The following is a 14,979-nucleotide window of genomic DNA, read 5'->3' as shown; positions in this document are numbered from 1 at the left end:
CTGAGTAATTAGATCCTGATGGCTGCAAGGACAGACCATGGGAAACTCACATGATGTTTATAGAGCAATAAGAAAAATGGAGTTTCATCCGTACTTGTGAGTCTACTGGAGGGACTTGATTGTAAGGAAAAGCTGGACTCTCTTGTTCTTGCTTTGGATCAGGAGGGAGGCTATGATTTTGTTAATATGGGGAATTCTGAGTTGAAGACACTCCACTCACCAATACAGGTCAATGCCTTCTCTGCAACGAAGGCTCTTGGAGAGTTGTCAAGAGTAGTGAGAAGTGACACCTGTCCAGGGTCACACAGTCACTACATGTCAGAGGAAAGACTTAAACCCATGTCTCCCTGGCCTCGAGATCAGCTTTCTATTCACTAAAATGCAACGGTCTCCAGTTCTGGCTTAATGATGAAGAGTGTGTATATCAATTTAAATACTTCAGATCAAACATTTATTAAACACTCTTTGTGGGCTGGATCACTGGGCAAGGTTCTGGGAAAGAGGCTGAGCTTAGATGTAATAACAACTGATATTTAGGTAGTCTTTACAATTTGCAAGGCCTTTGACACATATGACTCAAGCTGACCCTCCTAACAGCTCTATGATGGTAGTTTGGGGCAGCTAGGTGGTGCAGTGGATAGAGCACCAGTGCAGGAGTCAGGAGGACCTGAGTTCAAATCTCACCTCAGACACTTGACACTCACTAGCTGTGTGACCTTGGGCAAGTCACTTAATCCCAATTGCCTCATCCTGGGTCATCTCCAGTCATCATGATGAATATCTGGTCATTGGATTCAGATGGCTCTGGAGGAGAAGTGAGGCTGGTGACCTGCACAGCCCTCCCTCACTCAAAACAAGCCAAGTGCAAGTCATGTCATCATTTCTCTGATGGTATGGTCTTCTTTGGCAACAAAGGATGAATACACATGATGATAGTTACTGAAAGTATTATCATATCCATTTTGCTGATGATTAAACTGAGCTTCCAAGAGGTAACATGACTTACTTGTTGTCTAAGACGTTCTGGAGCTCATTAGTGTCTGAGATGGGTTTTGAACTCAAGTCTTCCTGATTCCACATCTAGCACTCTATCCCTTACACCACCCTGCCTTGAAGGCCAGGCACAGCCCTACTCATCCTGTAGTATGTTGGAGTTATCCCCTTCTGGCTGCCAAGAGGCAAATGGTTAAATTTTCATTTGAGCATTTAGCTCACAAACTGACAAATGAAACAAATCAGGATTTGATTTATCATTTTGTTGATTGTCAAGACTTAAGGGATGAAAAAATTGTGATGGTACAGGTTGAACTTAAAATTGCCTGCACTTTATTTTTTTCAAAAATTTGGTTGTTAAACGTTCACCAGAACACACCACCCCGGATGTACAACACATAAAAAAACCTTGAAAACTAAATAACAGTGACAAGTGCACTACACAGGTACAAAGCAGAATGTCATATGAAACATGTGGAGATGTGTGTTGGGGGAGAGGATGGAGAGGAGAGATCATTACCAAATAGAATAATGAGATAAGGCTTCTGGGAGGAGATGAGTAAACTTGATAAGCCAAAAGGGGGAAAGGGATATTCTCTCTAATCCCAGTATATTTTTGAAATAAAATGGGTACTTTACAGCTATTTTCTGGTTTTTAAAGAAATATATATTTTCTAGATGGTAATTCATCAGGGAAAATGTGTTAGGTGTATATCCTAGAGTTCTCAAATGCTTCTCTTAGCAGGAAGATTGGATTTTTTGAAGACAAGAAGCCAGTGAAATACTACTTGGGCTTAAGCATATTTTTTCCTGGCCTCTAAGGAAACCCAATCAACTCAGTGTTTTCAGGCCTAAAATATCATGTTGCTCCTCAGCATCTCCCTCCCGTGCAGCTGGGGAGAAATGAATGAACCTCAAGCTGGGCTGAAGCTAACAAAGAGGGGAACAGGGTAGTATCTTCCATACGCATCTCCCCCAGGACTCATTTCCTGGAGGAGTGGGTATCCAACAGCTCCCCAGTAGGAACTCCACAATGGGGTGGTGGAGGCACAGAGCCAAGATGGTGGAGTAACAGCACAGATTTGCTAGAGCTCTCCCCCCAAACCCAGTCAAATGCCTGTAAAAAATGGCTCTGAACAAATTCTGGAGCTGCAGATCCCACAGAATGATGGAGTGAAGCAAATCTCCAGCCCAAGACAGCTTGGAAGATTGACGGGAAGCATCTATTATGATGCTGTGCAGGAAGCAGAGTGCAGTCCAGCATTGGCTCTGCTGGCACAGATCTGAGTAGGTGTCAGGAGGCCTGAATCTCTGGCACCAGTGGTGATTTCCAGGCTTCACAACCCCAAAATGCTGAGAAGAAATTGGAAGTTCAGTGGAAAAAACCTGTGGGATCTGTATGAGAGAGGAGAGTGGCCCCAGCCCTAGGGTGGTGGAGGGGGTGGAGGAGCTTGCAGCTTCAGCAACAGCAGCAGAGGCAGAGGCTGCAACTGTTTCTGGAACCCTAGGTCCAAAGATTGTGGGGGAATTTAGCAGCTGACAGTTCACTCCTCCACCCCCGCCACTCATACTGGAAGTAGGGAACTACCTTAACAAAGAGTTCAAAAGTAAATAAATATCTGGGGAAATGAGCAAAAACCAGAAAAAGAATCAGACTATAAAATTTTACTTTGGTGCCAAGGAAGACCAAAACATGCAAACAGAAGAAAACAAAGTCAAAGATCCTCTATCCAAAGCCTCCAAGAAAAATATGAATTGGTCTCAGGCCATGGAAGAGCTCAAAAAGGATTTTGAAAATCAAGGAAGACAAGTAGAGCAAAAATTGGGAGAGAAATGAGAGTGATGCAAGAAAATCATGAAATTTGATGAAATCATGAAATCAAAAAATGCTGAAGAAAATAACACTTCAAAAAAATGGACTAACTCAAATGGCAAAAGAGATCCAAAAAGCCAATGAGAAGAAGATTGCCCTAAAAAGCAGAATTGGTCAGATGGAAAAGGAGGTCCAAAAGCTCGCTGAAGAAAATAATTCCTTAAAGATTAGAATGGAGCAGTTGGAAACTAATGACTCTATGAAAAATCAAGAAATTATAAAACAAAACCAAAGGAATGAAAAAATAGCAGACAATGTAAATATCTCATCGGAAGAACAACTGACTCAGAAAATAGATACAGGAGGGACAATTTAAAAATTATTGGACTACCTGAAGGCTACAACCAAAAAAAAGAGCCTGGATATCATCTTTCATGAAATTATTAAGGAAAACTGCCCTGTTATTCTAGAAGCAGAGGGTAAAGCAGGTATTGAAAGAATACACCAATCACCTCCTGAAAGAGATTCCAAAAGGAAAACTTCTAGGAATATTGTAGCCAAATTCCAGAGTTTCCAGATCAAGGAAAAAATATTGCAAGTAGCAAACAATTCAAATATTGTGGAAATATAATCAGGATAGCACAATACCTAGCAGCTTCTACATTAAGGGATCAAAGGGATTAGAATATGGTATTCTAGTAATCCAAAGAGCTAGGATTAAAATCAAGCATCACCTACCCAGAAAAACTGAGCTTAATACTTCAGAGGAAAAAAGAAGGTCATTCAATGAAACAGAAGGCTTTCAAGCATTCATGATGAAAACACCAGAACTGAATAGAAAATTTGACTTTGAAACACAAGAATCAAGAAGAATGAAAAGGTAAACAGGAAAAGAAATCATAAGGCACTTACTAAAGTTGAACTGTTTACATTCCTACAAGGAAAGATAATATTTATAACTCGATACTTTTTTCAACATTAGAGTAGTTGAAGGGATTATATACATATAGACAGAGGTTACAGGGTGAGTTGAATAGTAAAGGATGATATCTAAAAAATAAACTTTAGGGGTGAGAGAGGAATATATTGGGAGGATGAAGGGAGAAATAAAATGGTCAAATTATTCACATAAAAGAGGCAACAAAAAGCTTTTTCAGTGGAGGGAAAGAGGAAGGAGGTAAGAGGGAAAGAGTGAGCCTTACTCTCATCACATTTGGATTAAGGAGGGAATAACATGCACACCCAATTTGGTATTGAAATCTATCTTACATTATAGGAAAGTAGGGAGGAAGGGGATAAGTGGAGAGGGGGATAATAGAAGGGAGGGCAAATGGGAGAAAAGGGTAATTAGAAGTAAACACTTTTGAGGAGGGATAGAGTCAAAAGAGAGAATAGAATAAATGGGGGCAGGATAGGATGGAGGGAAATATAGTTAGTCTTTCACAATATGACTGTTATGGAAGAGTTTTGCATAACTACACAAGTATAACATATATGGAATTGCTTGCCTTGTCAGTGGGGATGGGTGGGGAGGGAGGAAGGGAGAGAAGTTGGAACTCAAAGTTTTAAAAACAAATATTAAAAATTGTTTTTACATGCAACTGGGAAATAAGATATATAGGCAATGGGGTGTAAATATCTATCTTGCCCTGCAAGAAAATAGAGAAGATGAGGATGAGAGAAGGGAGAGGTGTGACAGAAAGGATGGTAGATTGGGGGAAGTGGTAATCAGAATGCACACCCTTTTGGGATAGGTGGAGGGGAGACATGAGGAGAAAATTTGGAACTCAAAATCTTGTGGACATGAATGCTGAAAACTAAAAATAAATAAATAAACTTATAGTAATAATTTTTTTTTTATTTTTAAAAAGAACTCCACAATGAAATCAATCTTTCACCAAGCCCAGAGAAACACCTCCCTCCTCCCCCTGCCCCCCCCATGGTATTAGGCCCCTCTACTAGACACCTTCCTGGTAACTTTCTACTGGAGTGAGGCAGACTGCCTCTGCCCTACTATGAGCAACCTAGCTTAGTGACCTAGGTTGGTTTGGATTCAATGTGCAATTCAGCTGTGGGTACCACCAACAATATTGCTGTCAGTTCTCTCTCACCTCCCAACCTCTATAGGAAACTCAGTGCTACCCCTAACCCAGCAACTCCTCTTTTGCTCCAGATGTCGAATCTCTTTTTTTTCCACATTACTTCCATCTTCAATGCTTACTAAAACCCAGTCTTTTCCTGAATACTCTTTCTCCCCCCTTAATAGTAATTTTCCAAATTGTATGTAAAGATAGTTTTCAACATTCATTTTTGTAAACTTTTGAGGTAACTGAATAACAGTTAAACTGAATAACAATAAATCAGGCTGAGTAAAGGTCACAGCATCACAGACTCAGAATATCAGATTTGGAAAGAACCTAAAGCCATCTACCGGAACCTGTATAACATCTCCAGGTATATTGATACAATTATATGTAAAATAATTTGAGCAGTATTGGCAACTAGGGAGGTCATGAAAACCTTTCCAGAAGACATAGCCCCTGAGATAAGACTTGAAGGGAGGTGAGAATTTGCAGGAGCAGAGTGATGAAAGAATAGGGGAAGGTTTGTGTGAATGTGTTCCTTAGCAGGAAGAAGCCAGAGATGGAATGTTGAGATTGAGAATAGTTGTCTACCAAGGATCACTGTTAAAAGATGAAAAGGTATGTTGTGGAGTGTCTTACAAACCTTCCTTCCAGCTCTGGGACTCTTGACGAAGGAGAGGGAGTTTCTCCAGTCACATACATTCCCAGGGAAGGGACATAACTCAGAGGCGGGATGAAAGAGCCTTTAATGGAAGTCTTGAACATTCCTTGGATTGGGAGATTTGAGGTGGGAACTACAAAGAACCAGCAAAGAGCTTTTGAGGTGTGCTCAAAGCAACAGGGGACAACTACGGCTGTGGAAAGATGGAAACGATGTGGGATTGGAGGCAAGATGTCTGATGGGAAGTTTGCAATAATCCAGGCAAGGGATAGATGAACCAAGTCAGATTCAGGGACTGTATTCACATGGGACTTGGAGATAAGCAAAAGGACAATCATCTGGTCTTCCTTGGAATAACTTTCCTACAAGTTCCCAAGGTACTCCATTCCACTTTTGGAGACTTCTAATTGTTAGGAAGATTTTTCCCTTACTTTCCTAAGGCTTTCACTCATGGTAGCCAGCTCTGCCCTCTGGAGCCAAGCAAAACAGATTTAATGAGACTTCCATAGAACATCTCTACAGGTGCTTGAAGATGACTATCATGTCCTACATCTGCCCCCCACCACCACAACCACCCCCACTCCAAAGTCTTCTCAAGACTAACTATCTTGATTCCTTTGATCAGATGGAATATGGAAGTGTCTCAAGGCTACTTAATATAGTTTCTGCACTTATGAAGGCTGTGGAGGAATGAACCAAAGCTGAGATAAGTGCAGTACACAATAAGACATGTATTAGTTGTTGTTGTTCAATCATTTTCAGTCACATCCAACTTTTCATGACCACATTTGGGATTTTCTTGGTGAAGACACTGAAGTGGTTTGCCATTTCTTTCTCAGCTTATTTAACAAATGAGGGAACTGAGGCAGACAGAGGTTAAGTGATTGTCTAGGGTCACACAGCAAATAAGTGTCTGAGGCTGGATTTGAACTCAGAAAAAGGAGCCTTCCAGGGCATTAAGAAGATCTAGGTTCAAATGTGTCCTCAGACACTTACTAGTTATGTGGCCTTGGGCAAGTCACTTAATCTTTTTTTGCCTCAATTTCCTCAACTGTAAAATGGAGATAACAATAGGACCAAATGAGATATTTGTCAGGTGCTTAGCACAATGCCTGCCACACAAAAGGCACTTAATAAATACTTGTTCCCTTCTTCCTTACACTATTAGAGGAGTACAAAACAAAGTACCATGTAAAGTTTGGGAGAAAAGTCATGAGGATCTGAGAGAAATCATAAAGTGCTTCATGGAGAAGATTACATTTGAGTTAGACTTTGAGTGGTCTTCTTGTGGTGAAAGAGGAAGGAAGACATTCCAAACATTGGGAACAGCTTGAGCAAATGTATAGAAGTAGGAAATCTCACAGCAAGTTCTTAAGGCAGAGAATAGTTCAGTTTGGCAGAAGTGTAGAGAGCATTAAAAGGAATAACGCAACATAAATCTGGAAAGAGAGCATTGTGGAGGGTCTGGCATGCCAGACATAGAACTTCAAATGTTATTCTCTATTCAGTAGTGAGCCACTCAAGCTTTTCAGAGAGAACATGACTCAATCTTTAAGGAAGCCTGTTTGGGCAGCATTGTGAAGGACCAAGCAGTGGTAGAATGGAATGAATGGAAATGGAGTCCTTCAGACTCCTTGGAGCATGGGGAGAGAACGCTAGATCAGAGCAACAATGAAGTTCTTTGCTGGTGGTGACCTTCAGCTGTAAAGTATCAAATCTTGGGGGGATGGGGTGGCAAGGAAGACATCAAATACCCTGCTTTCCTCTGAATTCAGGGGAATGCTCTTGGTACCTAAGAACAGAGGAAGAAACCCACATCCAACTTTGTGAAGGTGGAGAGATTGGGATTACAAGTAAAAAAATGCTGTGTGTCAAGCATGGTCGCTTGATAGGGTGGTTTCATTACTTTTTCTCTATTTCACAGTAGGTTCAATGGGGCAGAGGGAATAACACATCAGAAAGTGATTGTAAAGTTTTCTAAAATAGCATCCATAAAATGTGATTAAGTGGAAAGAGCACTCGTCTTAGAGTAAGAGGACCTGGATTCAAACCCTACCTCTGACACTTCTCATCTGACTTTGGACATGTAACCTAACCTTCTTGGGTTCTCAGCTTCCCCAGTCTTTGTTTTCTCATTTGTAAAAGAAGGAGTTGGGCAGCTAGGTGGTGCAGTGGAGAGAGTGCTGCCCTTAGAGTTGGAAAAACTCATCTTCCTGAGTTCAAATCTAGCTTTAGTTGTGTGATGTGGACAAATCACTTTTCTCATTTTGCCTCAGTTCTCTCATCTATAAAACAAGTTGAAGAAAGAAATGGCAAGTCACTTCAGCATCTTTGTCAAGAAAATCCCAAATGGGGTCATGAAGAGTCAGACATGACTGAAAAGACTGAACAACAAAAAAAAAATAGTTAGACTAGATGGGGGCACCCTTGCTAATAGAGACTGAACAAGCCAATGGTGAGTTTACTTATTTCATTTTGTTCAACCAGTTATCTTTTCTTTTTTAGTTCCAGACATTTGATTAACATTTGAACACCAGGGGCTAAAGAGTGGACAAGAAACCATTTTCAGTCTACCTTTTGCCTACAGAAGCTCTTTAAGGGTAATACAACATATAGAAAGAGAAATAATTAAAAAGTTATCCCCAGAATACTGCTCCTTTAACAATCAATGAACAAGAAATTATTAAGCATCTAGCATATGTTGGGGACCATGCCAGGCATTATGGATACAAAGACAAACATAAAATAATTCTTATTTTCAAAGTGCTTATATTCTTTTATAAATTTAATTTTTCTCAATGAGCAAAAATAGATGTTTTGCTTTCCCACAAACAGAAACACCAAAATTCTTGCAACCAATGTGTAAAGTCAAGCAAAACAAATTCCCATACTGGGCATGTCCAAAAACATATGGATCAGTCTGCACCCTGAGTCCTTCACCTCTGTCTCTGTCATAAGGTACGTAGCAAACTTCACCAATCCTCTATCATGCTTGGTCATTTGGTGGATTGTTGATTGGCATTAAAGCTTTTGAAGTTATTTGTCTTTACAACATTATCGTCATGTAAATTTTTCTTCTGTTCACTTGACTAAAGCAATCTACTCAAATCTTCTCAGGTCTCTCTGAAACCAGAAGTTTAGCTTCTGCTATTTTTTTCTGCCATTTAACTCCAACAATGCATATCACTTTGCTGTCCTGACCCCTTCCTGGCACCACTTATGTGACTTCTTCTGGACCTGGCACCCCAATGTGTAGAAGCATAACAGCTCTCTGACTATAGTAGATGTATTTGTAGGAATGAGTGGTTAAGAGAAGAAAGCAGGTGTAATGGTGTGGGAACTTTCCCAGATCAAAACTCAATTGCCTTCCATTTATTTTTCTTTCAGTCAAAAATTTTAAATTTCAAACCATTGTCTTCTGCATTGAGGACAGTGCAGGAACAAGACAGAGTTGGAGTGAGCTCTATCTGAACCTGATCTTAGCTTCTCAGTGGTTCGCTTTTTCAAAGTTAGAGTGCATCAAGCTAGCAGGTCTCAGAGAAGAATTTGAGCAGTTCAGTAAGAGAATCTGAACACCAAAGTGACAGAAGAATTGATCTGGCCTGCAGGAGCTGCTGAGATCAGCAAGTATTTATCATGTTCTCCCCATATACTCTTGTTGCTTTCAAAGGGTCTGTTTGTAATTATGACATGTTTTGATTGTTAGGTCAGAATATTCAACTCAGTAGGCTTTGTGATAACAGACCGAAACAAAACCATACTTTTCATTCCCACATCATTCCTTCTTTCCCCCTGCCCCCCCCCCACCTCTCTTTTTCTTCATGGTTTAATAGATTTATTTGGTCCTTGACTTGAGCAGGGTGGTAACTGTAAGAGTAGTGAAAGTCTTGACCCTTTCCACAGTTAAGGCTAAAGGTTCATTCAAATTCTTCTTCCACCTCCCTCTACCTCATCCCACCCCTTAGCATGAAGGCCCAAACAGGGATGGGATTTGGATTCAAAGGAAGAGAGCCAGCAGAGAAAGCTAGCCTGGGAAAAAGGAGGCTATTTATTATTCTGAGGTGTTCAAGGAGAAACAGGTAAATGCTTCTCAATGGCATAGTTAGAAGTGACATTTGAATCATCAGGCTGGAATTTTTTTTCTCTTAGTGACGTGTCTTTTTAGATCTACTTCTATTGCTATGTCCCCCTCCTCACCAAATACAAAGCCATTGCTTTGGAGTTAGCTTCACTATCCAGTTCACTTGTTGCTCAGTCATTTCAGACTCATTCTGACTCCATTTGGTGTTTTCTTGGTATGGTTTGCCATTTCCTTCTCCAGTTAATTTTACAGATGAGGAAACAGAGGCAAATGGAATAAGTAACATCCCCAGGGTCACACAGCTACTAAGTGTTTGAGGCCAGATTTGAACTCAGGGAGAAGAGTCTTCCTGACTTCAGGTCCTGGGTTTTAGCCACTGTGCCACCTAGTTGCCTAGCCAGTTCATTACTTTCGTACAAATCTCTCCTCCTGTCTCCCAGGGAACCTGATATGGTGGAACAAGTTCTTCTCAATCCACTTTGAACTCATGGCCTCATAGGATTGGGAGCCAGAAATAACCTCGGAGATCCTCAAGTTCAACCAGCTCATTTTACAAGTAGGGATACTGAGGGCCTTGCCCATAATCACACAGTTAAGTATCAGCCCAGGAGCCTACAAATCCAGAGCTTATTCTGCTACATACAACACTCCCTCTGACACAGTCCACTCCAGGACTGAACACTGAGGCTGTTCAGAACAATATTAACGATTAGGGTTTGTCATTCCATTCCATCTTCTCCAGAAGATCCCTCTCTCACCTTCAGTCTCTCTCTATTCTTCAAAATCTCTATCCTTCCCCACTGCTACAAACATCATCACACCCCGCTATCCTTAAAACATCCTCACTTGATCTGACCATCCCTGATAGCGATTGTCCAACATCTCTTCAACTTGTTGCTAAGTTCCTTGAGAAAGCTGTATATAATCAGTGCCTTCCCTTTCTCTCCCCTCATCCTCCAGCTGCTGCCCTTCCAGTCTGGCTTCCAACCCCATCCTCAACATCCATTGTTCTCCCCAAAGTTAGCGATGATGTAATGGCCAAATCAAATGGCTTTATCTCAATCCTCATCCTTCTTGGCATCTATGCAGTCTTTGGCCATATTGATCATCTTGTTATCATGAATACTCTCCTTTCTAGGTTTTCATGACACTGCTCTCTCTTTTTTTTTTTTCCTCCTACCTACCTGATCTCTCCTTTTCAGTATCCTTTGCTGAATCTTCATCCAGGTCACATCTATTAACTTCCAGCATTCCCCCAAGGCTCTCTCCTCTTGTCCTGGGCTTTCTTTCCTTCTCTTCTCTCTATATATCAGAGGAGTCAAACATGTGGTCTATGTAGCTCACGACACTCCTGAGTGCAGCCCAAAACAGATTAAATTGGGAAATATTTAACAAAATAAACAAAAATACAACAAAATATTAATAGCTATACATTTTAAAACTAAGTCAATATAGTATCTGTTGCTTTCTCAATGGGAGGGGGAGGAGTAGAGGGAAGGAGAGAATTTAGAGCTGAAAAGACAATTTAAAAAAAACTAAGTCAATATGTGTCCCTCAGGAATTCCTTTGCACCATTTAGTGGCCTCTGTTTCTCTTTGAATTTGACACTACTCCCTTATATTATCTCACTTGATATTCTCATCAACATCCTTGGATTCAATTTTTATATCTATGTGGATGATATTCAGATTTATTTCTCCAGCCCTAACCTCCCTCTTCACCTCCAGTCTCATATTACCAACTAGATGACACATCGACGACATCAACTCAAGCAGTCCAAAACAGAACTCATTATATTTCCCGTAAAATCTTCTCTTCTGCTAAAATTCTTTATTACTGCCAAGGGCATCACCATCCTCCCAGTTGCCCAGGCTGCTATTCTTAATTCCTTACTCTAGCTCACCCTTTCTATCCAATCTATTGCCAAGGTCTGTCATTCCGTGACATCTCTTTTATCCTCCCCTTCTCTCTACTCACATATCCACCATGCTAATCCAGACCATCACTTCATGCCTGGACTATTGCCATAGACTTGAGTTCCCTCATGCAAGTCACTCTGAACTCCTGTCCTTTATCTACCTCACCTGTCAAATTTATCTCCCTAAAGTGAAGGTCTTACTGAGTCATTCCTTCCTTCCAGTGGCTTCCCATTAACTCCAGAATCAAATAAAAACTTTTCCATTTGACTTTACAAGCCCTTTATTATGTTGCCTCTTCCCTCTTATCCAAGTCTTCTTACACTTTGCTTCTCTCCAACACACTCCAGATGACCCAGTGACACTGGTCTTCTTGATATTTTTACTCTTTCTTATGAGGGATGGCTTTCTGGGCCAGAGATACATTCAGAAATGAAGGTGATATAGAACATGAAAGCGATGTATACAAACTTTTGAAGAAAAAAAGTGCATCAACATATTTATGCTTCAACATAAGCATATACAAAAAACATATTTATATATTGAGATGAATGAAAAGTTCAAGAGACCTAGTTTCTGGGTCATTAATAATCAATTTATTAATTAGACTAGCAGATAATAAATTAAGGTCAGTGGTTCTCTCAAAACCAAAGAGCTCTCATGGAAACTGTTTAATGTTTAAATACACTGAGGGTGAAAAGCAACTCTGATTGGTTAACAATTAATGAGAGGATGGGTATCATAAAAAGAGGTAGGCTTTTTTCTAATAAGGGGGTAGGAGAAATGTGACTCTGCTCAGGTCAGGGGTCTTGGATGAGAAAACTCATCTCCACCCAGACCACTTAAGTTGAACACAATGGGCCAGAATTCACCTAAATTAGATTCTCTTTACTCTTTAATCAGAAATAAGCTCTCCCAGTTAGGTGGGGTCCCAGGCAAGATTGAGAAGAATGTCTCATTGTCAGTTCTGTCCTGAAAGAGGAAATAAAAAGGGGAAAAAAAACCCTACGTATTAATAAAGAAAATGAGAATCTTTGGTCCCATATATAAAATTGGATGTTAATATAAGCTCAGGTTTTATATTGGTCATTAATATAATAAGAACATTTTCTCAATATATAAAATACTATAAAACTATAAGGTACAATGTTATCATTAACATGCATTCTTGACCTAAATCTAGCAAGGTTCAGTTAGTAGTCTTAGTTGCAAGACCCAAATTCACACAGGGCCATGGCCCCTAGTTCAGATTCATTCCAGGATTAAATCTATGCTGCCATGACCTGATGTCTCCTAAAAAAGATTCACATTGGAATTGAGAGAAGGAACTGAGAGAAATTAGCCCATGCTGAATTAAAGGAAGGACAGTCCTGAAGTCATGGAATAATAAATTTAGAGATCAATGGAACAATAGGGACCATCAAATTCAGCTCCTCATATGAAGAATGAAGATGAAGAAAATGTAAGTCAAGTAATTTGCCAGGAGTCACTCAACTATTAAAAAGCATAAGGCAATATTTGAACAATGGTCTTCCTGACTTGGAGACCAGTCCCTCTATCTACTATGCTACCTAGAAAGCATTTGCCATTTCTTGGTAATTGTGATATTTGGTAAGAGTTAGATGATACATTTGAAATGATCTCATCCAACCTATTCTTCAATTCAGCAATCCTTTCTAAAACATTGAGTGGTCATCCAACCTCTCCTTAAAGATCTTTGGTGATGGGAAATTTGCTATTTCCTTGTGGGACAATTCAAGTAGAAGTTTCTTTCTTCTACTGAGCTGAAATACGCCCTCCCTATAACTTCTATCCATTGGACCTAGTTCAGCTTTTTTCAGAAACCAGTATGTTGGGGAAGCTAGGTGTTGCAGTGGATAGAGCACTGGCCTGAAGTCAGGAAAACTTGAGTTAGAATCTGTTCTCAGACACTTACTTACTGTATAACCCTTGGCAGATCAGGCACCCCTTCTTGCCTCTCAAAAAAAAAGAAAAGGAAACTAATATGTATTCTAAAAATTGGGGATGGGGGGAGTGATCCAGGAGCAGTAGGGGATTATAAACTAATGTTGTAATATGGCATCCAGAGTGATCTTTGGCTACCTGGAGTAGTGTAAAAAAAGATTCTAAGATTCTTCATGAAGGTGACAGTTTCACTGCATTCTATCCTAATCAGACTGCTTCTGGAGACTTGTCCAATTCTAGGCAGTTTAGAAAGGACAAGCTGGAGTAGTTGTAGGAGAGGGGCCACTAGGGTGGTAGAGGCCCTTGAGTTCATGCCAAATGAGGTTCATTTGAGGGAAGTGGAGATTTTATTGCCTGGAGATGACTCAGGAGGGATTTGATAGCCATCTTCAAGTATGTGGAAAGGTCTCTTAGGAAGAACAATTAGACTTCTTCTATTTTGCCCCAGAGGGCAGAACTGGGAATATTAGATGAGAATTGTCAAGAAATAAATGTAGGCTTCATGTTGGGAAAAACTTCCTAACCATTCAAGCTGTCCCAAAGAGGAATGGGCGGACTGAGGAGGGAATGGGTTCCTCTTCAGGGAAGGTTTTCAGATGAAGGCTGGATGGCACCAGTCCAATGTGTTCTAGTGGAGGTTCTTTTTTTTCCCTTTTTGGGGCGGGGGGAGAGGGAGGTGCAGCATAGGATGGACCACATAACTTCAGAGATGCCTTCCAATGCCGAGATCCTACGATTCTGTGAAATGTTCAACAATAGCTCTTAGATTTCTTCCTTCCTGTGAGCTGAACATTTCTACTTAATTCAATCCATTCTCAAACGACTTCATTTCCAAATCACTACCCCTCTGAACTCAATGCAGTTTGTCAGTGTCCCTTTAAACATGAGGCATCCAGAATCAAACACAATGCTAGAGATGGGTTCTGACCAAAGTGGACCTCTGACCCATGGACCTCTTACCTCTTTTTTTCTGATTTTGACTTCTATAAAGAAGTCTAAAAGGACATTACCTTTTTTTAAAAAAATCAAAAGCATACAGGAAAAAACAAATTTGTACCCTCAAAAAATAGCTGTCAGCACAAGACTTAGTAACTCTTTCCCAGATTGACCCACTTCAGCAAAAAATCCTGTTAGTTCCAGACAAGATGGAATCATTCCACAAGATGACAACAGCTTAAACATATTAGCTGAATGTTCAAGCCACCTCTTACCATGTACCCATCATTAACCATTCTGAAATCTGATTTTGAGGAGTCAATTTCATCCTATTGGACTTGTTCAATAGAATCCAGTTGATTTAATGGGACTACTTTCTGACTTGCTAACAATTGTTATTGTTTTAAATTAGCAAGTATGAAATTCTACCATCTTTCTCCCTCAAGCTACTTCCCAAGAATCAGAGCCGTAAGGAGTTGTAAATTCACAGCTCTCATGAGACGCTAGACAAATGACCAACAGAGCTTCAA

The 14,979-nt window shown here is 40.3% G+C and overlaps 1 long non-coding RNA gene across 3 annotated transcripts in view; it reads right to left on the bottom strand.

The window, feature by feature from the left end:
- LOC140517127 (uncharacterized) overlaps nt 1–14,979 on the bottom strand; it is a 191,456-nt gene that overhangs the window by 36,578 nt on the left and 139,899 nt on the right. For 2 of the 3 annotated variants that reach the window (XR_011971482.1, XR_011971484.1), the window contains exon 9: nt 10,817–14,251. The exons of the other annotated variant lie outside the window; for it this stretch is intronic. This is a non-coding gene — a long non-coding RNA (uncharacterized lncRNA). The remainder of the gene's footprint in view (nt 1–10,816; nt 14,252–14,979) is intronic. 3 annotated transcript variants of the gene reach the window in all.

The sequence above is a fragment of the Notamacropus eugenii genome, chromosome 1, assembly GCF_028372415.1.
Source record: "Notamacropus eugenii isolate mMacEug1 chromosome 1, mMacEug1.pri_v2, whole genome shotgun sequence".
Lineage (NCBI taxonomy): Eukaryota > Metazoa > Chordata > Mammalia > Diprotodontia > Macropodidae > Notamacropus > Notamacropus eugenii.
The sequence above is the reverse complement of the archived record's forward strand: the minus strand, read 5'-3'. Positions and strand labels throughout refer to the sequence as shown.